The sequence below is a fragment of the Motacilla alba genome, chromosome 1 (genome assembly GCF_015832195.1).
Source record: "Motacilla alba alba isolate MOTALB_02 chromosome 1, Motacilla_alba_V1.0_pri, whole genome shotgun sequence".
Taxonomy (NCBI): Eukaryota; Metazoa; Chordata; class Aves; order Passeriformes; family Motacillidae; genus Motacilla; species Motacilla alba.
In genome coordinates, this window is record NC_052016.1 from 13,514,701 (window position 1) to 13,537,698 (window position 22,998).

At 47.8% G+C, this 22,998-nt stretch overlaps 1 protein-coding gene across 10 annotated transcripts in view; it reads left to right on the top strand.

Moving 5' to 3' along the window:
• BCL9 (BCL9 transcription coactivator) overlaps positions 1-22,998 on the top strand; it is a 61,572-nt gene that overhangs the window by 12,605 nt on the left and 25,969 nt on the right. For 2 of the 10 annotated variants that reach the window (XM_038135978.1, XM_038135970.1), the window contains exon 1: positions 16,348-16,414. The exons of 2 other annotated variants lie outside the window; for them this stretch is intronic. The gene's annotated coding sequence lies outside the window, so the exon portion shown is untranslated. Of the gene's footprint in view, positions 1-16,043; positions 16,115-16,144; positions 16,164-16,347; positions 16,415-16,854; positions 18,774-22,998 lie in introns of those variants that run through there. 6 more of the 10 variants (XM_038135910.1, XM_038135944.1, XM_038135899.1 and 3 more) reach the window with 6 other exon arrangements.

A 22,998-nucleotide genomic window follows, 5' to 3' on the forward strand; every position in this document is an offset into this window, starting at 1 on the left:
TATTTGGGCTGGAGGAGGTAGCAGCGAAGCCTCTGGTAGCTGGGAAGAAAGGAATGACAGGCTTGCTAGGGGAGGGAGGAGAGAGTTTGGTAGCTAAGATGAGGATTGGGTAACAACTGGAGGGGGAGATCAGATTTAGGATCCATGTTGCTCACTTAAGAAAATAGGAGAAGAAGCGGTACATTGTTTATTGGGGATTGTGTTATTCCTGTGCATTATTTATTAGACTTCTGCTAATGGTACTGCATAAAGAAGTGGCACTTCTACAGAAATTTCACAGACAGCTGGAGGATCAGTTCCAGGAGGTATTGTAACCAGGTCAGGTTGGTGTAGGGAATCCTGCTGGGCTCAGTTTTGACAGGCTTTGGAAAAGAGAAGATTGTTCAGGAGGCATTTGGAGGGGAGAAGGGGGGGGGGGGGGGTGCCTGTGACTCACCAGGGAACAATGATTGCTGTGAGGATAAAGGGGCAGGCTGGAAGAAGACCTGGAGACAATGGTGAATTCCTGGGTTCAGCAGCTTCAGGATTCCAGCCTGAGGTACAAGAAAGCATGAGAAAATGATGTGTTTAGGAGGAAGCTTTAGGAGTAATAAAGGCAGCTGGTGAGAGAAAGCCAGAAGTAAGGAGGAAGCAATGCTGCACCTTGAAGTGGGTCCTATAAGGCTTGATTTTGAGGCAGGAGTTGGAAGAAAGGATGTGCAGTGACTGTAACTGAACCCTTCCTGAGTTACCTGTAGTGTCTGTTAACACAGACCTGCTGGTTGCAGCCTCTGCAGATGAAACGGGCAAAGCAGAGGTGCTGAGGTACCCAGGGGCAGGAGACTAGGTAGGTTTGTGAAGTTCATAGTGCAGACAGATGGGTGCCAGGATAGGTGCCCCCAGCCAGTTCTTGGATCCTGGTCCTTCCTTTCATTTGCAAGATGTCAGGTCATTTAGAGAGGTTGGACTGCTGTTCTGGTAGGTGGCATTCTTTCACTCGGCCATGAATCTGAAATCGGCCTATACTGGAGGAGGAAATCATGCCATTGGTGCAAGCTGTCTTTGGGTGAGAATCTAACTCATAGTCACCAAAATACCCAGACAAAATGTAAAGGTTTTATTTTTAAGGTTTTTTTTACCCCACCACGTTCAGCCATTGGGCGGGAAACACCCTCCTTACTGCTTGTGTCTTGTTTCCATGAGCCATGAGCAGGTCTAAATGGAAGTTGCCTTGGTGACATGTCAACCTGAGAATCTGGGTGCTGAGCTGGTGCAGAATTTTGGGGCTGGAGGGGAGGAGGAGAAACTGCAACATAAACACAGCTTCATGGGCTGTCCTTTATTTTTCTGACTGCAGTATGAAGCCTGCTTTGTTAGATGCAGTCACACTGTGAACATGGGAAGTCCTGTAGCACAAAGTCCATTAGCCAGAGTCAGCCCCTGCCCTCAGCCATCACTTACAGCACAGCTGAGCTACCATTACTGAGTGGTATTTTATCTAATTTTAAGCAGGATTGATGCAAATCATTCAACAAGTGCCTGTGACTGTTGGCGTGTTTAAGACTTGTTTTGGGTTTTATTTTTCAGTTATTGTCTTAACATTGCACTACACCCTTCAGCAAACCTCCTTATTGTGTGCAGCTATCCTGGGGGTGTGAGCAGTGCTAAGTGCACTGAGAACTGTAACAACAACTGTGTGAGAGTGGCCTGGAGGTTTGGAATTAACCAGGCAATGATGGGACACGATTCTGTTAATCCACTGTGTCATTTAGAATAGAAGGTGACGTGGGCCAACCAACTGAAATGCCTTCAGAGAGTGTTTCTCCACCTTGGGAGAACGTGTGATCATCTGAGATCTGGGACTTGAGTTCTAGCAGGGATTATCCATTGGGAAAGGACAGTCCATTTTGAAAGTGAAGTGCTGATGGGTCCAGGAATGATAAAATCACGCTTGGACTTTTTTTTTTTTGTGTGTGTGTGAGCTCCTAGAAGTCATCTATGTTGGTATAAATGAGATCATTTGGCCTAATTAGTTCCAAGCTTAATTAGCAGTAATTATCCCAACATGGGAGTAATACTCGAGTAGGAAGTACTGAGTCCTCGATTAGATAGATCTCTAATTGGTGTTACAATATTGTAATTAAAGCATGCTTGTACGCCTCTGCCTCTGCAAGTGATTTGTTTTATGTCTGATTAAGCAGGGAGTCCGGCAGCCTCAAGGAGGCCAGGACATCACCACTGATTGAAACAGTGTATTATTCTTTGTTATAGGAAAGAAATGATGAATCACATGTACTAGGAAACACTGTGGGCCAAATTAGTCCTTTGAGTAATTGCTACTGGAGTTAGGGAAATTACAACAGGGGTAAATTTGGCCTCAAGTGTATCAGCTCTATCTGTGTATCACACAGTTAAACAAATACTCATTTGAATGTGCAGTCTGGCAATTACACCATCAGACAAATGCAAGTTAATCTGCATTTGCGATCACTGGATTGCAGGGGTGAGTTTGGCTGCTGGGTGATGCTTATTAGGTTGCACATTCTGCTCAGATTTTGTGAGAGGTGGTGCCATACGTCCCAGGATGCAGCTGGCACAGGTTCAGATGGCCACTGCTGGCTGCAGTGTCCTCTCCTTGTCGAGGTGAGACCTGGAAGGTACGCTAGGGCCACCAGGAACACCTGGCAACTGGAGGAGATGGACAGACAATGAGTCCTCTTCCAGCAGTGTTTCCTTCAGTCTGGCTGGTCTGATCTTCCCTAGCAGAAGACCCTTCAGAATATCAGGTAAACATGTTTTTTGAAGAAGTTTAAAATGAAGAGAGTGATAATGGGACCTTTCTGAAATTAGTCAGCATCAAAACACGAAAGCTTCCTATGTCTTTTTAAGAAACCACCTCCTTAGGAGTTGGCAAGTGTGCTGCTTTATTACTTATCTGTTCGCTACATGAGTGGGCGACTGTACTTCCTGATTTGGTTCTCCAACATAGAGAGATCATCAGCATAGGTCTGTAGAGGACAGTAACTCCTCGCCTACAGAAAGTAACAAATAGGAATGCATGTATCCTCTGGCTGTCACAAAGGATTTCTAAGCACATTCGAGTCACATCTGAAGTAACACGTCATGTTATTTCCATTCTGCAGAAACTGAGGCTGCAGAAACTGAGGCACAGTTCAGTTACTTCTCTTGCTGCAGCTCATGGAGCTGGTGAATGTGGCAGCACCAGGAATGCAGTCCAAAACATCTTTATTTCCAGAAGGGAGAGTCCTCCCAGAAGGAAGGAGATGACTTGAGCAAATAAAGTACACAGAATTCTGCTAAAGCAATATTAATGATAAGAATTTGAACACCCCATACACGGGAATTCAAAGCAAGGGTTTCCATAGCAGCGTTGCTTGGCCATATTGTATATACACTGTTTTGCATTGTGCTGGTGATGTCAAAGGCATATTCTAATATATGTGTGTGCAATATGTCTGAATCAGAGTTGCTATGAAACTTAAGGGAAAATTACACCATGGAGGCATATTCTGGTGTGGTGTTGGGAGGAAATAACAGAACTAGGTTTTGCTAGGATTTTTCTCCAGAGATAATTTTTCTTAGAAAATTGCTGATTTGCCAGAATTGTTGCTATTTTCAGGAAAAGTTGATTCCAGTTTTGTGTTTCATCTTGGAAAAAAATGTAGAAAAATTTTAAAGCTGTCAAAATGAAACACTTCAAGAAGGTAAAATGAAACCTTACATTTAATTCATTTAGTCAGTTTCTAGGTAGAAATTTTGAAAACTACTTTTTTTTTTTTTTTTTTTTTTTTAACCTGATCAGATATAGAACAGTTATTTGAAATTTCTGAAAATCTTCAAGGAATAAAAAGCTTGTTCTTTCACACTACATAGTCCTGAACTGTCCTGGGAGTGGCAGGTGGCAAGGGAGTGACTGCATCACCCAGCACCGTGTGTGCCTGCCTGGTTGTGTGTTGCAATGGGAGCTGTGGGAGAGGTTTCCCACTGAATACCTCCCTAACTACCTGGTAAAGGCACGTAGCAAAAAATGCCTGCTCCAAAAACTGCTCCAAAAGGCTCTGCTGTCTCTAAAACCCGCGGTATCACCTGGATGTAATAAGGTTAAGCCTCTGGACCGGGAGTGTTTTGGGTGAGAGCCACTGTTTGTCACATCGTTAAGCCTCGATTCAGCAGATGATGGGATCTCCGAGGGGGAGCTGCCACCTCTCCCTGCCCCACACTGGGGATCATGGGGCCTCTTCTTCTCACCTCCCTATGCATGGACAAAGAGAGGGCCTCTCCAGTGGCACCACAGCTCTTCCCTGTGCTCACCCCTCTTTGCCCTTCGCTTCCAATACCTCATCCATGCTCTGAAGCTCTCCTGGGTAGCAGGAAGGATGTTGCACCCTGGGCTGGGAAAGAGTGCTTGCACTCATGGAAAAGCCCTGTGAGTTATTTTGGCATCACTCTTCCCGCTGGCAGCAATGTTTCTTCACTGCCAGCATTTCCAAATGTTGGTGTAGCCTGTATGCCAACGTCTCCTTTCTCCCTGCCCCCTCATGTTGCAATTGCTAATTTCTGTGCCTGTGCCTGAAGAGCTGTAGTTTAGGCTTGCTTTCCCATGCATTGAAGCCATTCTTGTTTAGGGAAGAAACTGTAAAAGGGGTGTGGGAGAGACAAAAAAAAGAAGAGAGCTGGGGTTTTTTTCCCTATGTGGCAGTGGTGAATGCTGGGTATTAGAGAGACAAGCTGACAAACATCTGAATGAGTGGAAGAGACTTCTAACCCAAAGGGAGGAGTTGTGGTTTAGGTTAAAGCCACAAAGGAAGTGAAGGAGGTTACCACTTTCCTGTCTGTGGGCAGGAGGTTCTCCTTGTGCTCGTTTGAAGGCATAGCTGTAGCTCGTTCTTCCCTAGGAACATGCTCATCTGTGTACTTCTTGAAAGGCATTCAAGCTGGCGTCTGATCTTGGGAGTGACAAACATCCCCTTTATACTCAGAAATCAGCAGGAGCTGGGAGCTAAAGATCTGGGAATCACAGTCTAATTTATGGAGCCAGATACTCTAAATCGTCTTGTTAGGCCATGTGTCTTGGTTGGTGCTAGTTCATGTGGTGTTTTTCTCTGTGCTTCTTCCTCTGCTGATTCCACTTGGATTTTTTGTTGTAAATATCTGTATGTACCTCTGGGGCTTGTTGGCTCCCCACAGGCCTCACTTCTCTCATATTCCTGAATGATTGGCAAATTGTGTCTCCATCCTGCCTGGATCCAGCATGCTGATACAGGACAGATTCTGATTGTCATTGGGTTCCTACCAGCATGGCCTGTGATCAGGATTTTCCTTGCTTTTCTGTGCTTGCTTTTCTTTTAATGGTGCAGAGGCTTTAGCTGTATGCAGTTGCAAAGTTTGTTGTCTCAGCTCTGCAGCTTCACTCTTCTGAGAGAAGAGGGTGAGTGGTTAACCCTGGTGTGCTGCAGAAGGCATGCCAGGAGGGAGATGAAAGAATACAGGATTGCTCTTACAAGAAAGAGCATGAGCCTTCTCCTGAGTCAGAGGAGCATGGGCACGTGAGCTGGCTATCTTAATCCAAGCTATCAACTGGTGCCTGCACAGTTAGAACCACTGTCAGTGACAGTGACTTCAGTATGTGGTGCCACTGCCTTCTGATTACTGTGCACTGCTGTACATGAAAAGAGCATCTGAAAGGTGCTCCCTGAAGGGCCGTTTTGTGGTCTCTAACCTTCCATTAACAGCTCACCTTAGACCCTAACCCTGGCCTTGGGATGCAGTAGAGTTATTTCATTTACCAGGTGTGAAAATCATATTTTGCCATGTGAGGATATTTGCTCTTTCAGGTGTATTACAGCAACTGAGGTTTCTTTTTTTCTGTTTGTTTGGGTTTTTAATGCTTTGTTAAAACTACAAGATATCATTAAAGATTTATATGTGGCAAATGTGTCCTTTTTTGCAGAGTGTTTCCTTTTAGAGACCTTCACAGTATTGATTTCAAGTAGATTTTCCTCCTCTGTTTTAAAACGTTTCCTTTGCCTATGGATTTTCAGCATTACTCACTGGAGCTGTGCAGTACATTCCCCTGACTATTCTATCAAGCCAGAGTCCCTTACTGCTGCTCTTCAGGGACCACTTCTGAAGCTGGAAAGACCATTCATTTGCTGTGTTCACTCAGTCCTGCGCAACTATCCCGCAGCACATCCTTATTACTCCAGGATGTGCATTATCATCCAACTGAGCCATGGGTCTGCTTTCACTATGTGCCAGTGGATCCCACACCTCATCTGGCAAGAGCCTCAAGCTGGCCCTTCCTTGGACTGAGTGGTGTTTGTTGGGATGTTTTAGATGTAAAGGGAAAACAAGCTGTATGATGGGGAGATGAAGAGACCGGATTGGTAAGCTGCTGATATTGTAAGATCATTTGTTTTTGGTGTCAGCATTTCATTTCTCAAACTCATCCTTGTGGCCACTAGAGTGGGGAACAGGGATTTCTTTTTGGAGAGGGCAGAGGACTCAGTAGGAAGGCTGAGAGTGCTGGCCCAGCACAGATCCTAGAGGAGCGAGATACCACTGCCCTCTCAAGGAGCAGGGTGGTGTCCACCAGCCATTTCTGTGCCCCAGGATGAGGCCCTAGGGTCCTTGTTCTGCTGGTGGCTGAAACATCTCAGTGAGAGCCAGCTGATAGTGGGCTCAGCCATCTTTTGGTGGATTGTATCTGTAAGATGTTGAAGACTTGTATTCAGACCTTAAAGCATCTGGCTTATGGAATTTGGCTTTGTTTGCTGTAGTGTTATAGCCTTAGGGCCACAGAAAGTGCAGCTTTATTGAAATCATTGGAGTTGTGCTTGCTTATGGCAGCAGGGAGCTGTGAACGTGGTTTTTTGGAACATGTTGCCAGGAACATAAACCCTTTTCTTTGGGAGACACTTTGTAAGGATGACTCAAGTAAATGCCTGGGAAACATTGTCCTAATGGAAACAAGACATTGGAATTATCAGGTCTCAGAACAGCTCTTTATTTCTTCCTCACATCTGTGACTTTCAGAAGCCACCATCCTAAGGCTCAGTTCTTCTCTCCTTCCTCATTATCATTCTAGTTTGGAACATCATATACACCACCAAGAAGAGCAGGAACACCCAGGGGACAGACACTTCAGTCTCTGCTCATGGGGGAAATAAGGACTTGGAAGAGGAAGCCAGCTGACTTGCATGGGATCCAGGCAGGGTGAAGTTGTGTCACTGGACAGAGTAGCAGCAATCTGTTACCGGATTCTAAAGTGGAAGGTATCTGTGCTTCAGCATTTAAATATTTACAGGAGATTCTTGCTACACTCTTTGATGCTGGATGCTCAAATAAAAGCAATTACCAAAAATACAAGTGATTTCTAAAGACAGATAAGATGCAGATATTACCTGCATTTCTTGCATGCTGGATGGACTGCTGGCATTAATTTTGTCTTGGTTTGATGGAGAGGGCAGGCAAAAGATGCAGGTTGTGTGTAGGAACAGCCCATGTTGTAAGCAGGTCAAGGCACAGTGAGTGTCCCATCAGAGTTCCATTACCAAGGCTGGCCCCTTGGCTGAAATAAAAGGGTATAGATGGAAAGAAGCATACTGTCCTAGGTGTCTCTCAGGACCTGCAAGGCAGGTATTGTCAGCAGATGTATTCCTGCTGGGGAATAGCCTGGTAGCATGGCAGATTTTGTGCTCAGATGGACTAGGAACATTCACGCAGTCTGTTATTGCAGTTCAGCTGTGAGAGGCCAGCACCACTAGCGGAGAGGGACTAGCAAAAAATGTTTGGGCAGAAGTATGTCCAGTCATGACATCTGTTGCTAAAGTGGTCCACAGTTTGCACCATAAAAGTGCATAAGTAAAAATGGAAAAGAACAAGAGTGAAGTGTTTATATAGCTGAGCCAAAACTCTCGAGTGCCCTCTAATAATGAAGAGTCTTGGGGTTTGTTGGTGTTGTCCTCTATCATCTAAGACCATGCAGGTCTGAAAGCTAGTGATTACTGCAGGAGAAAGTCAGCACCATACTGATGATAAGCCAATGTCTAAACCAAAGAGCAAGGGGGGAAATCTGCATGTTTTCTTTGGAGGCATCTCTCTGTTTTATGTAATTTTGGTATAACACCTGAAAATCAGTGGCTGGTACTTTTGAAATGTATTTCTTTCTTCAAAAGCTGTTTGAAATAACAGGTTTCACCTATCCATTCAGTCTAAGCTCCCTTGACATTTTTAAATGACAGATAATGAAAACTGTCTTCATTATAACTCAAGCAGTTTCATCAGACTGTCACCAGCAAACAATGGCAAACTAAAGACTGAACAACCCTCAACTCTACTCTCCTAGGTACCTGTGCTAGAGTACCTGGTGTCTTTTCAGCTTCTAGGAAATACAAGAGGTGATATGTCTGCTGGGAAGGGTTCTGCGTTGTGAGGCATTAGAGGTCAAGAGGAACATGTTAAAATCTGTCTGGGAGCCAGTGGTCAGATGGCATTAAAATGGAGCACAAATGTGAGAATGATCGTGGGTGAGAGACATGGCTTATCTAACTGAGCGCTGAATTCTGCACTGCCTTCAGTTTATGAATGGATTTAGAGCATGGTGCCAAACAGACCATATTGCAGTTGTCTAATCCTTAGGTGACAGAGGCAGGCATGATTGTAGGCAGAGCTGCATCCAAGAGGGCTCATCAGAACAGCCCAGTCAGCCTGGCATTATTGCTACCTGATCTGTGGGAATCGGTCCAGGCCCTGGATCTGAACTGCCGCAGGGAAACCTGGTTGAAGGAGCAGCTGTTGAGGTATGGTACTGGCTTATCTTCCCCTGCCTGTCTCTCCCCAGCCAACATTGCTGCAGGCTTGCCTGGGCTGAGCATCAGTCACCCAGGTCCTTCCCCCCTTGCGCAACCTCCCACTCCCCAAATTTATAGACTAAACCAAGCTACCTTCCACAGTTAGATTAGAGGGAGAGTGAGAGCAGAAGGGGCATTTCACAGTAAAACATAATTTCTACAAGATGGCCACAGTACGGGAGAGGCTAGCACCAGGGAGTGAATTATAGGGGTCCGGAGAAGAGAGAGGCTGTGGCAGAAAGAGGGTTGTTATTGGAGGACGCAGGGAGGAAAATGATGGAGATAGAGGGTGTAGATAGTTAGAAATGGCTGCAGTGGTGTGATTTGGAAGGAAAATCAGTCACTACTTCAGTCACCAGTGGTGATCAGTTTAGGGAGCTGAGTGGTAAATTACAGGCAGGTTAGGACTCCAAGAACACCCGTGACCCTGTGAAATGCTGGAAAGAGAAAAGTTGCAGTAACAGTGAGTAAGACTCAGATCTCATCTAACTGAGCATGAGTGTCTCAAGGTGAAATAGCAGAAGGAGAGGAGGCGGGAATATTGATTTCTGCCTCGCAAAACAGACAACAACGCCTACTTTTTCATAGCAAGAATTTAACCATTCGCTTTAATGGGCCAGTCTGCGGTACAGTGCGGGGCTTGGTTTCTTTGTGCACAGTCTAGAGGGGAATTCATGCTGAAGTTGTTTTTATTTTTTCATAGCCTTGAAGGAGAGACATGAGCAAAATTTTACCCTCAGACCGCTCAGTGCTGCCTGTAAGGGCAGCATGAGTGGAATCTGTCCATGTTGCTGGCCTGTTGTGCAGCAGGCGGGTACCCTGAGCAGCTGGATGCTGGAGGAGCAGTGCTGGAAGGCACAAAAAGCCTGTTATGTCAGGAGAGCTGTTGTATGTGTTGGCGACAGATGACTTCTTCTGTCTGTCTGAGGGCAGACTTAGCTGCCTATTTATCCTGTGAGAAGGATGCTTCTAATGAGAGGTGCTTTCTTCATCTGGTCGTGGCTTTCTCAGAAATGTTGCTTTGGGAATGAAATTTTGTTTGCTCGGTTTTACACCGTGGAGGTGCACATGTGTGCCCTGGTGCTGTGGGCAGGCAGCACAGAGAACGTGGCTGTGTGGCTGTGTAAGGGGGCTTGGTGGCTTGTACCAGGCTCAGCAGGTGACTGAAAGGAAGCAGGAGGTGAGTTTGGCAATTTTGTGAGCTGCTGCCATGTCTTTCCTCATTGATGTCAAAGATGGCCATACACATACAAAGGGAGTGTAAAGACATGGCTGAGAATCTTAAAAGACTCAAGGGTCAGGCAATTCCAAAGACAAATTCTCCTGGCAGGACCACAGCACTCAGTGTGTGTTAGCAGTTCCCTGTAAACCATGGGGACAGTGTGGTGGAAGCAGTATTCCTGTGCAATCATTGGTTCTGAAGTCTTCTCTGTGCCAAAATTTCCCACCTTTGTTTGGTATGAATTCATATTTTTCATGTGTTGCATGAGCATATGCTTCCCCAGATTCTGTTTACCTGATTTCCCTTCTGAATCAGTATCTGTTCTCTCTCTCTTTTTCTTCTCCCTGTTTTTTTTTTTTAATCATAGGAGATAGAGCTGAGCATTTATCTCTATGGCTGCATGATACTTGCTTCATACCTGCTTATTGACTTGAGAAAAGACTTTCTAAATAGGGCAAGAGCATCCTGCAACTGGAATCTGTTAAAACATGGGATTTGTTCATCACAGTTTTTAATGGGAGATAATGTCTTCAAGTGGGCAGATCAACTCTGTGTCTCTGTGGATGTCCAGAAGAATATTTTAACCACAGGCACAGTCCCATGTTCCAGCCCAAACCTGATTAAGGCTCAGATTGTTTGGGTGCTCTTGTGAACAGGAAAACATGACATCAAATGCTTCTCTCTTTTCAGTGCAGACAGGAAAGTGAGAGCAGGGTCTTTCTTGCCCAGGTGAACTTGCCATCACCTGCACACTGTTGCCTTGGGGTGATGTGCAGCCAGTGCTGGTCGGATCCATCAGCCAGTCTCATTCCCAGCACAGCTTCATGCCCTGTGCAGCCAACCGGAGAGTAGTCATTGCTGTAGGTGACTTACCGGTAGTTTTTTCACCAGCAGTGGGGACAGAAGTGGGGTTTGCATATGTGTGTGTGTTTTGGGGGGATGTGTGTGGAAATTGGCATTGGTGTGAGTAGAGAGGCATTTTCCTCCTCTGGGAGACTGTGAAGACCCACCCACGATGGGATGCAGAGGGACTGTTCACACAAAGTATGTTAAAAATATTCTCTGATGGTTTGCAGGATGGAGGCTCAGAAAAACTGAGGAGACTCGGGTTAATGTCTACTACTAAAAGAAACTGAACAAGAAAGAAAGCCACAACAATCTCTCCCCCTCCCCCAGGCCTGATTTCCTAATCTTTTAGGAATGATTTACAATAAATAAAAGATTTTCTGAAAGAAGATTTTTTTTTCCAAGTTAACAATAGATGTTAAAGTACCCCTCCCTGTGGTCCTTTCCCATTTCTTTCACACTGTCCAGCTTTAGACTTCGTCCTGCAGCAAGATTCATGAAGGCAACTCCCCTGTGCCCATGCAGAGAGATCACGGCGGTATGCAAACCATAATCACCTGGATTCCTTACAGAAATGGGTTGTTTCCTTTCGAGTAGGCTCATTAGAGCATGCAGCAGTGTAAAACTGAAAGCTTGTAAGAAAATGGTTTCATAGAGACTGATCTCTCTTGTCCCACAGCTTCTCTGATCATTTACACGGGAGCACAAAAGAGGGCAAAAACCGCCAAACCTAAAGCAAACAAACAAAGCAAAACATCCTCCTAATGGTGTGTGTTCTTAATTTCCAACAGTGATGGTGTTTTACACCCACTTTGTGCAGGTGTACACGAATGCGGGTCGGGAAGCAGTGTAGAGAGCAAAGCTCTTAAGGAGTTAGTGGAGCTTCCCTGCTGGAAGGTTATAATCGCACTGAAAGAGGGAAATCTTGCCTCGGCAGACAGGAAATATGTGATGCAATTTCAGCACAGAGTTGCTAGAGATAGAATAGCCCATAAACTAAAAAAAAAAAAAAAAAAAAAAAAAAAAAGAAAAAAAGAAAAAAATTAAATTGTAGGGGACACTTTGCATGGCCCAAATGTGCCATGTCGAAGTTAATAGCAAGATAGCAAGGGATCCCGTGACTGCAGAAGCAGCAATGTACTGGCTACATGGTGCATGGTGTTGACATCCTTTACCTGCAAGAAGTGCCCGTCCGTGATTCTGGGTATAGGGACTGTTGGCAGATTCTTCTTACTGCTGACAGCTTTCCTTGAGGCAAGGTTTTTTAAACATCATTGATTGAAAAGGCCCAATCTACTGTTGTATTTGAGGGGGAAGTGTTTCACGTGGAATGACTGTGTGTGTGGTTGGAGAAGGCTCCACTTCAGACTGTCGATGGTCAGGAGCAGGGTGTGACTTCAGAAAAGGGTAATGTCTCCAGCCTTCACACACTGAGGATCCATGTCTCCATTTCACCTTCCCTCAGTCCCATCTTCAAAAGTTCCTGTTTCTTAGATGTTTCCACCTCCTCCAGTTGTGCCAGTTCAGCTGCTTCTGGGGATGAAATCTATATCAGGGCTGATCTGGTGTTAAGGTTTTGTTCTTGTTAGTAGGGCTTTAAAAAAAAAAAAAAGTTGGATCGTTTAAACAGCTCACCTATGCATGTAGCTACATAAATAGTTTAACTGGCACAAGTGAGCAGCAATAACTGAGAGAGCATGGCAGGATCCTCTAAAACTGGGTCTGCTGCAGATGGAACAGTGAAACAGAGCCACAGCCCTACACGCTCTCAATGTTATTTGCATGAGTAGCTCCATTGTGCTTCAGTGGAACTCTACTTACACATGTAAAATTAAGTGTTTGCTGGGCCAGGCCCTTGAAGAGAATAAAAGCCGCGATCGAGGCGTGCCATGCTCTGAACCATGTACAGAAAGTGTCATGCAAATGTATTTTGCTGGCTGGGCTATCTCGTCTGATCTGTCTGCTCCGAAGAACCAGAGCTCCTGTGGCAACTTTCCTTAGGCTTGGTTTGCTCTAATGGAAGAGGGCCTTGCTTTTGAATAGACGGGCTGATCTGCCCTCGCTGCAGACAGGGAGTTGTGAGGAGAGCGTACACAGTGTGGTGAGAGCTGTAATGCTTCCAAGATGTTCTTGGATTTGCCGGAGTGCTCTAAAGAGTCGGGACAGCTGGTTTCTCTGGGGCAGCTTTTATGATCTTGGCCAAGGGGGAGGGCAAGGCCCCAATACAGGGGGCTGCTCTCGAGGCTGGTGGGGACGGTCCCACCATCTGGGGCTCTGCTACCTGAAATCTCGACCTACAACCAGTTAGGATCGTTTTGGAGCCTGTTGTTGTCAGTTCCCATGGTAAAACCCTTCAAGGACAGCCTTGGGAATTCACTGCTGTGGCGGATTCCCAAAGGTGGTGGGTGAAGCAGCAACTTAACTCTTGAGAGTGAAGCAAAGTACCTTGATCGCTGCTCTCCGGAGCCCCAAAGAGAGGAAGGAAGAGACTTAAAGCCGTTGGAGGGGAGAGGCTTGGTGTGGTTATTTGAGACCGCTGCCTGCAGAGTTGCACAGTCATTTATAACTGTTTGAAATGTGGGGGGATGGGGTCGGGGGGATGGGAGGGGAGTCGGAGGAACCACAGCATCTGCAAACTAGTAGCATTTTGTGCTCGTTTTCCCCGGTCTAACCCCTAAACGGACCAGACAGCGAAGTACTGGGTCGGAGGAGGGAGGAGAACAAAAAAGGCCGTTCTCTAACTCCATGTATTTTATCACTGCTGTTGCATGTGTCGGGATTGAGGCTCAGAGTAGCATTTTCAAAGGTACCTTTGGAAAACGGAAGTTGGGTGCCTGGCTTCCTTAGGCTCCTTAGAAAAATCCCAGCCTCTACTGCCCAGGGCAAACAACTTCCTTTTAAGCAAACCACGATGGGTTCCTGGTGTCGGTGAGAGTGAGACTGGATCTTCTGTGGGAAGCGTTGAGAGGTACATTCTCTTCCTTGCACCGTGCTGGGCTGCCTGGCCAGCATGGTGGGATGCGTGAAGGACAGGAGGAATTGCAAGTATTGCATTAAAAGAGACCCGTATCAATGTAAAAATGGGCAAGGATTAAACATCATGTAGAGGAGAGTGTGGAACCGATGGCAGCTAAGGTGGTGGTTGCAGTTTCACCGACACTTCAGCTGTGGAAGGTGCCGGCCGCGATCACTGGGAAGATGCAGGTGGGGCTGGCGTCAGTGGATGGAAAGACTTGTCGGAGACCAAAGATTTCCACCTTCGGGTCGTGGATCTTGCGAACTTGTAGCCCCAGGGTCTTGTCTAGAAAAGGTGTCAGTGGGCTGGAACTCTGTCCAGCGGGAAATGCTTCGGGTCTCTGGTCTGCAAACCAGAAGGGGCTGAAACCTCACTGTCAAGAAGTATGTCCCCGAAGGAAGAGTATCTATCTGGGGTAAGAGGTGATAATTAGCTACTGTAGCAGTGCTTAGGAAGCTGTAAAGAGTTCTTTACCGGTGTTTGCAAGTGGGCAGGGACAAGGGGGGGAGAAGAGAGGGACAAAAAGAGAAAAAGGGATTGAGGACTGAGCAAAGAGAGGAGGTGGTTTTGTCTGCCAAGAGCAACGCCCAGCGTGAATGTTGCGCTAAGAGGGTCTTCTTCCAAAGACTTGAGTTACTTAAAAGTGGGAGTTGGACAAAGAATGGGTCGTTTGAGGATAAAGGGGGAGGGAGGACACTGCATTTCTGTTCACTGATGTTGTATTGGCTAAACAGGTTATTCAGGCAGCGCGGATAAGCAAAACTGATCCGCTGACTTTCTCTGTTCGGCTGCATCGGTGTGCCACCGGTGGCTTGGAAACCTCTTCCTTACAGCCACGAGATCGCCCATTTTAAGAACATTTTGTGGAGGTGAAGGAGAAGGATTAGTGGATGTTGAAAGCCGTCTTTTCACATAGTAAGTCTCAGACTGAAAAGGGCGGGGGATTGCTACAAATCTTCAAAACTCTTCACTGCCAGTTTGAAACCAAGCTACATTGATGTCTAATCCCCCAAACACGGAGCATTTGTCCAGGATGGGGCCCTTGAGCATTTTTAGGAGTTGATAGGTTGTGTCTGTTTGCCATTACTGCCTGGTCCCTCCCTGTTCAGTTCCAAGCTGCTGCTTATCCTGGCGCTTTCTCTCATCAGAAGAAAGCCCTCAGGTCGCTCGGCGGGTGGGCAGTCGGGGTGCTCAGCCCCAAGGGAGGAGGGACGCGCTTCTCCTCCCCTAATTTCCCCCCCCCCCCCCCCCCCCCCCCGCTCTCATCCCGCGTTCCTCAGAAACGTGTGGAAGGGACATGTGCCAGCGGCCCGGGCCGTTACACGATGGTCCAGCGGCTCCCCCGAGCCGTGCCATCGGGCTGGCGGCGATTCTCTGTGGCCGCCTCGGGCCCCCAGGGCGCGTGGAACCCCCATCACGGTGGGCGGGGAGGGGGGGGGGAGACAGCGAGGCTGAGGCGGGGGGTACCACGGCACCGGAGTGGGCCTGGGCGGGCCGGTGCCGAGAAGGGCGGGCAGGGCATCAGCTTGGGGCCGGGCGGCGCCATCCCCTATCCCGCATCCCGTGTCCCGCATCCCCCCGGGGCACCGCGAGCACGGCCCCTCAGGGGCCCCGCGCGCCGCTTCCGTTAAGGGGGTGCCGCCGTTGATGGGGGGGGGGGGGGGGCGCGCGCAGGGTGGGGGCGGGCCCCCCGCTCGCGCCGCCTCAGGGGGAGCGCGAGGGCCCCTCCCCGGCCCCACCGGGGGCGCCTCCCCTGCGGTACCTGGCGGGCACCAGGAGCATGGGGAACGCCCGTCCCGCCGCCCGGGGAACCGGGGGAATGAGGGCCACTCTCGGCGCCTGACTCGGCGGAAGGGAGTTTGGGGTGGAGGATGGGGCGGGGGGGGAGGAGTGACGGGGGAGACAGCCCCTTTAAGAAGAGCCCCGGGCGCGTGGTCTCTTTAAAAGGGGAGGACGAGGCGTGGCCGCCGCGGGGCGGGGGCCGGGCTATGTTAATGAAGGGGCGGGGCCTCGGGCGCGAGGGGAGCCTGTCTCTTTAAGAGCCCGGCTGGTACCACCGCGCGGGGAAGGGGGAAGGGCCGCAGTCCCCTCCCTCTGGCCGGGGAGAGGCGGGGCGGGGGGGCCGGGCGAGACCACTGCGCGGCGCGGGGAGCGAGAGGCGGTCCCGCCGCCGGCCGAGTGAGTAGCGGACGGTACCATTGCCGGGGCGGGGCGCGCGCGACGGGCGGTACCATTTCTCTCTCCGCGGGTTGCGGGACGCGGCGGGAGGGGGGCGCGGGGGGGGGAAGAACCGGTGCGGGGAGAAGGCGGGGGGGGGGCGAGCGAGCGGGGGGAGCGGGCGCGAGGGGCTGCGCTGGGCGGTACCATGTGCGCGGGGAGCGGGGGGGGGGAGGCGCCGGCGGACAATGGAGCCTGTGTGTGTGTGCGGGAGGGGGACGGAGCCGCCGCGCCGCCCCCGCCGGCCCCGGGCTGAGCGCGGTGAGTGCGGGGCGGGCACCGGGCACCGGCACCAGCACAGCCCGCCCCAAGTTCGGGAGTTGGGGGGGGGTCCCGAGGTGCCCCAAAGGAGGCGGCCAGGGGAGCGCAGGGTTTGCATGGGGTGCCTGGGGGGCTGCGATCCATGGAGGGATGTGAGGGGAGCAGGGGATGCTCTGGGAACTGTGCTCCGTGGAGGGATGTGCGGGGAGCAGGGGATGTGCTCTGTGGAGGGATGTGTGGGGAGCAGCGGATGCTCCGGGAGCTGTGGTCTCTGGAATGTGTGGGGAGCAGGGGATACCTGGGGGATGTGCTCCATGGAGGGATGTGTGGGGAAGCAGGGGATGCTCTGGGAGCCGTGCTTCATGGAATGTGTGGGGAGCAGGGGATGCTGTGGGAGCTGAGGGGTGTGTGGGGCATGGGGGATGTTCTGGAAGCTGTGCTCCGTGGGGAGCAGGGGATGCCTGGAGGATGCGCTCCATGGAGGGACGCGTTGGGAGCAGGGAATGCTCTAGGAGCTGTGCTCCATGGAAGGAGGTGTGGGGCGTAGGGAATACTCTGGGAGGTGTTCTCCTTGGGATGTGTGGGGTGCTTTGGGGTGCACTGGGAGCCCTGGGTGTTGTGCTGTGTGGAGCGGTACATGGAATGCTGTGGCTCGCGTTGTGGTGCAGGGGATGCCCCGGGGGCTGCGCTATATGGAGGAATGTATGGGATGCCGTAGGGGATGTGCTGGGAGGAGGCATGTGTGGGCTGTCCCGGGTCGCGGTGTGGTGCACGGGGTGCTCCAAGAGCTGTGCTTGGCGGAGGGATGTGTGGGATGCTCGGGGGTGCGGGGGATGCGCTGGGGCTCTGTGCTGTGTGTGTGGGGTGCTCTGGGCTGCGGTCTGTGGGGTGCAGCGCTGCGGTGATCTGTGCTGTCCCGAGATGGGTGAAGTGCCTTCGGGCTGTGCTGTGGGAGAGGACAGTGTTGGGTGCACTAGAGAGGTGGTTGTGAGATTCCAGTCTTAGTGAGGGGCTGGGACATAGGAAGGGAGGGGCTGTTGGGTTGGGAGTGAGGACTGTCCTAGGAGAAAGAAGCTGGTGTAAAAGTGGGGCGGGAGCTATGTGTGTGAACTCTGTGGCTGGGATGAAGTGAGGGGCTGGGGCACAGGGATGTATGGAGTGGGATACACGCCCTACCTGCAGTGAGAGGGTGGGAGATAGCGTGTGGGATATTAGATCACCTGGGACTTGCTGTGAGAAAGGGATGGGGGGCTGTGGTGCAGGAAGTACTGAGCTATGGGCGTCTGCAGGAAAAATGTGGAGAGGTGGTGGGTGAAGAAATGAGTATGAGGTTGGCTGGGGAGAGTGGTACATGAAGGGAAGCATGTGAGGAGTTGGGGCTTGAGTCATTGTAAGAAAGAGATATGGGAGTGGGATTGGCGAAGCACTGGGAGCCAGAATATGAGGTAGGAAGTGCTTTCAGCAGGAGGGAGGTGGTGCACATGGTCATGAGGGAAATTGTAGGGCTCCAGAGCTGGGAAGCAGTGTAGATAGATCAGGAGAGCAGGAATCCAGGGAAGTTAAGCCTGTAGTATCAAACTAGTAAGTTGGGATACTAAGTGTGGGAGGGGATCTTGTATATGGGGATTGTGGGGAAGAGCAGTATCTGTCAAGGCAGGGGAAATGTGTTTATTTGGAAGGATTGCTACTAGGTAGAGGAGAGGCTCTGTGTGTGTGTATGCATGAGAGGGAATCTGCTCCGACTGGCTGCAGGGGGGAAGAGAGACTTAATCTTAAGTTTCATGAGGTTAAGGGTTAGATGATAAGAAAAACAATGAATAGTGGACACCCCAAATGCTTAGGGAAATGGTGGGACAGGTGGATGCATGCAGGCAGCGAGGCTCCACTTCTAGCATGAGAGAGAACCCTGTGTTTTTGTGTTGTCCAGCCCCCTGTCCCCAGGTTCTCTGTAGGTGATGGCTCTAAAAAGGCCTCTGAAGATGGAATGCTTGGGATACGGAAGGTCGATATTCCTCAGGGAGGGTAGACAAAGCATGAGGAGACAGATGGGAAGAATCTGATGTGACAGTCAATTGTGGGTTGCTATTTGGGTGTAAAATATTAAGGTGGGATGATTACATGATTAGTGCTTTAATAGTAAACTACATGAGAAATCAGAAAATTGTCATGCTGCAAAGAAAAAATGAAAGAAGTGTCAGATGGGAGCTGGTTGTGGAGTGATTCAAAGCCCACCAAGGCAAAAGGAAAGATGCTTTTATTCTTCAGATGCCAGACCTAACATGGACTGTGAAGCTGGTCTGGAAATAACCATGAACCTCACTTTTGGGAGAGAAACATCAAGTCTTGTAGCCCTTACCTGGTAAAGTAACACCTTCTGCTTGGTCTGGGCAGAGGAGAAAGGGTTGTGCCTAGTTAAGTTTGCTCCTTAAGCCTCCTTGTTGGTGACTGGATGATTTTCTGTCAAAACACAGTTGGAGGAAGCGGGGGAGGCAGCTCTCTCTGTTTTTAGGGGTTCCAGTCACATTTTTATTTTCCTTGGAAGTATTTTGTCCTTGGTTTCTCTGTGAAAAGCCCACATAGACATTGGATGCTCTGAAGGATCCTTAAATGTATCAAGCTTTAAAAGCATGAGGAAAAAAAAGTGATGCAGATTTCTTTTTCCTGTTTCGTTGGAGTATTTGATCAGTGATTGCTCGAGATATTACAATAACAACCCTTGGAAAGCTAGGCAAGGCATTACATGAAATCAAATGAAAGAATTAACATGCTTAAACAGCTTTATTCCCACTTCTTTTTGTTTACCTCTCTCCTGCTTTCTCTGAGGTCTGTCACGGCCAGTCTCTCGCTGAAGTGGGGTGTTACAGGTGTGGAACCGGGAAGTTGATCAGGGGCTCACACACACAGAGTCTGTTTGTGTCCGTCCCGCGGCAGAGGAGCTGTGCTTGCAGGAGTGCACACGCCTGCATCCCATGCCACAGGGATCTGCTTTCTTGCCTGAATTACAGGGGTTGTTTTCCCGAGGTTTTATAGCCATTTTGGACAAGTTGGCATGATGGCTCTGTTATGCGGTGTGGATTTTTTTTTCCTTTTAACAGTGATCTCCAAAGAGATTATTTTTAATGAATGTGTCCTTTTTTTCTTACTCAGTGCATAAAAATGGCTCAAGGGCTCATATTCTTTCCCTGTCTCCCTTGCTGGCCTCTCCTCAAACAACAAAAGAAAGGCATCTTTCTTTTTTTGACTTGGAGTTAGCAACGATGTTAGTTTTGGGATTTTGGAATTTTCTTAGTGGGGCAAGCGTGTTTTTGTTTTGTTTTGTTTTTGTTTTTTAATCTGGTTTTTTTTTTTGGTCGGGATTTTATTGTGGAGAGGGGTCTAGGGATCTTGAGTCTCACTGCACTTGTGTGAACTCTTAACACCTTAATTGAAGGGGTGGAGATGCTGAATCACTAACAAAGACCTCCTTTATCCAAAATGTTAATCAATCATTGACGTTAAATAAGTGTGAACAAAACCAAGCAAAAAAAAAACCCCACCCTAAACAAGTTTTTGTGTAATTCCCCCTCCCATTCAGCTGCTCATCTTTGGTCAGGTTAACGTGATAAATTCTTTTGGGGATGTATTTTGTGCCTGTGCACTTGGTTTTTGCAGGGTTTGGTAAAAGTTCTGTTTATGACTTCCCAGAGTAGTTTTCCCAATACAGATTATTTAGCTCCTAGATGTCTAAAGAGGTTCTGGGAAAATTATTATTTGCTCTGGTGTGGGGGAGTAGCTGGGCTATGATAGTAATGTTGTGACCATCTTTTTGTACACCAGGTTTTTTTCCCTTGTTTGTTTTGGGGAGTTATTTTGCTTTTCTCTCTTGTGATGAATTAATTTGTTTATTGGTCAACACAATCTTCCAAGCTAGGCAGGGCCTGAATTTTAATGTGAAAGAAAATAAATAGGTTTCTGGTCATAAAACCAGAAACTTTGTAGGTCTCTTCTGGATATTATGAATACAAAGGGTGTGGACTCTTTCTTCCCTGTGCTTTCCCCTTCTTCTCCCCCATCTTACATTTCATCTTTACAGTTCATGTGCTTGGATTGTTTTCAGTTAGGGTTAGTCCACAGCCAAACTGCATTTGTCACCAAATATCCAAATATAGAAACTGAGGCAACTGTAAGCCACAAGGCTAAAATATTCATATACTACAGCTTTTCTGAGCAGTTTATATGTTTGATGTGGATAAGAATGGAGTACCTTTGATCCATATTTCCCAGCTATTCAAAGGCTTGCTACTCTGCAGCACATTGACTTTCCATACCTATTTCTACATGTTTCTTCCTAGATGTTGTTTTCTTTCCTCTGAATTCTTGACATGCTGTGTCAATTCTCTTGCCTCACAAACTGTGCCTATGGCTTAGGAATTTTGCTGGTCTTTTATAAATTCAATAGGAAAAAACCCCAACCCCAAACAGCAACAAAAACTTTATCCTGTGAAGCAATTACATTCAAATGAGTATTCAAACTAATTTTATCTTAAATGTGAGCTGTGCTACCTTGCAGGGCTTTTTCTCTTCTGCTCTGTAGAAGTTTCTCAGAATTTCTTCACAGCAATGCAGGCAGCCTTCATAAAATCCTTCTAACTCTTTTGCGTGGCCTTGGACTTCACAGAAATCTCTGTGCCTCCCTAAGGTCTGTGGTCTGTTTACACAGATATGAAGTCCTTTAACCCAGCAAGTTTTGCTATGGGCTTGGATTTCCTGCTTACAAGCTCTGCTGGAGTCCCTCTAGTCTTCCTGCTGGCAAAATAAAGGTGTTAACTCAGTTTTTCAGATCAATTTGTGAATGGAAGGAGATTTCATTGCCGAATTTTTGTTAAAGCACTGCTCTGCCTATTGAATTTAAAAGAGCTTTCCCCTACACCCCTACATACCCTTACTTGTCTGGTAGGTTGTTTTTTTTTTTTTTTTTTTTTTTAACTACTTTAAAAGTTTAATTGTTTTGGAGCTTGACCTCCTTTGTAGTAAGGACTATACAAGTCTAGAAGAACAGGAACTTTATTCATAATTAGGAAGTCCAGATAATCTTGAAGAACTTGAACAAAAAAAATTCGATCTGTTGGGAAATTTCGAAGGGTTGCCTTTAAGAACATACAGGCTCATAAACGCTGGTTAGCAACAATAGGTGACATTTAATGTGCCGAATCCAAGTGAACTGTTCCAGTGTTAACTTATGATTTATATTTTTGAAAAAGCAGGGGTGTGCTTTGTGACTGCACCCTTACCTGTGGGCCGACCTGCCCTCTCTGTTCCTATCCTGTGAGCTCTTTCTTCAGTGCTAGAGCTGGGTTTTGAGGAGTCCTTGGTGCTCATCTGTTTTGACTCTGCACCATCCTGCTGCGTGTGCTGGTGCTGCTGTTTTGGAGCAGCTGGATGCTGGAACGGATCAGGGAGCTGATCTGGATTAGAAGTAGCCTGGCAAAGAAATGATGATGCTTAGCCTGCATCAGTTTGCCAAACTGGTTTGCCTTTTGGCCACGGGCACATCAGACAGTGTGGTGCAGGGGTGGGAATAAATATTGGTACCAGCAGTTCACTGAGCTGGCATTGCTGCCAAAAGGAATGCTCATCTAACTACATCGCTAAGAGTCTGCTAAACTTGCTAAATGTTTTTGACACCTGTTTGTTACAGCTTCCTTGCCTGAGAACGGTTCCTCCAGCTTACCTTGTTCTTTTTGCCAAAAATCATCTCTGAACGTATATGCAAGGTACCAAAAGAGAAGCCCTCTTTAAGAAGCTTTAAGCAGGGCCAACAGAAGAGTGTGGTGGCTTTGCTGTGGAAGAGTTTCTGCTGCCTCAAGACTTTCTGATGATACAGAGCATGTACTGTAAATTGACGATAGACTATTTAGTATGGTTGCAATTAAGCAGTGAAACTCATGCTGTGAGAATCTTGCTGAGGAGCAAGTATTCAACAAGAGTTAAAAAGCATCAGATGTCTTTAAGAATATGAAGAATATTCAATTATCGTAATCAGTGGCAGTAGAAATTTTGGAAGAGGTATTAAGCCTGTGGTCTAAGCCTTCTTTTTTATTCTGCTCCAGCAGTTGTGCTTCTATATCAGGAAAAGGAGGGATGGAATAGCCTGTTGTGCCTGGGTTTGCTGCAGGGTTCTGACACATCTCTCTGGAAAATTGACTGAGAACCAGTGTATGAGATGTGCCATAGGCTTCTGGTTGGATCTTGGTGAAGCATCCTGAAATCTGGTCTGGGTTACTAAACTGTGGCTATTGTGAAGTGAACTGCTGCCTCACAAATTCTTGCATTTTCTTTATTTCTACTTCTGTGGGTTGTTCTTACCTATTCCTTTGCAGAGTTGAATCTGAGCACTCTGGTTTTGATCTACTCTGACAACACTAATTGAATTTATTTTAAATACTGTTATGAAATGGCAGTTAACTATATCTGAAGAATGAATGTTATCTCTTTAGAGCGATCCCTTTTTTTCAGACAGACTTAGAATCAGAAGTGGGATTTTCCTTGTTTGGCTTCCAAGAAGATGCTTGTGGAGTAGGGAAGAGAGATGAACAGTGGAGCTA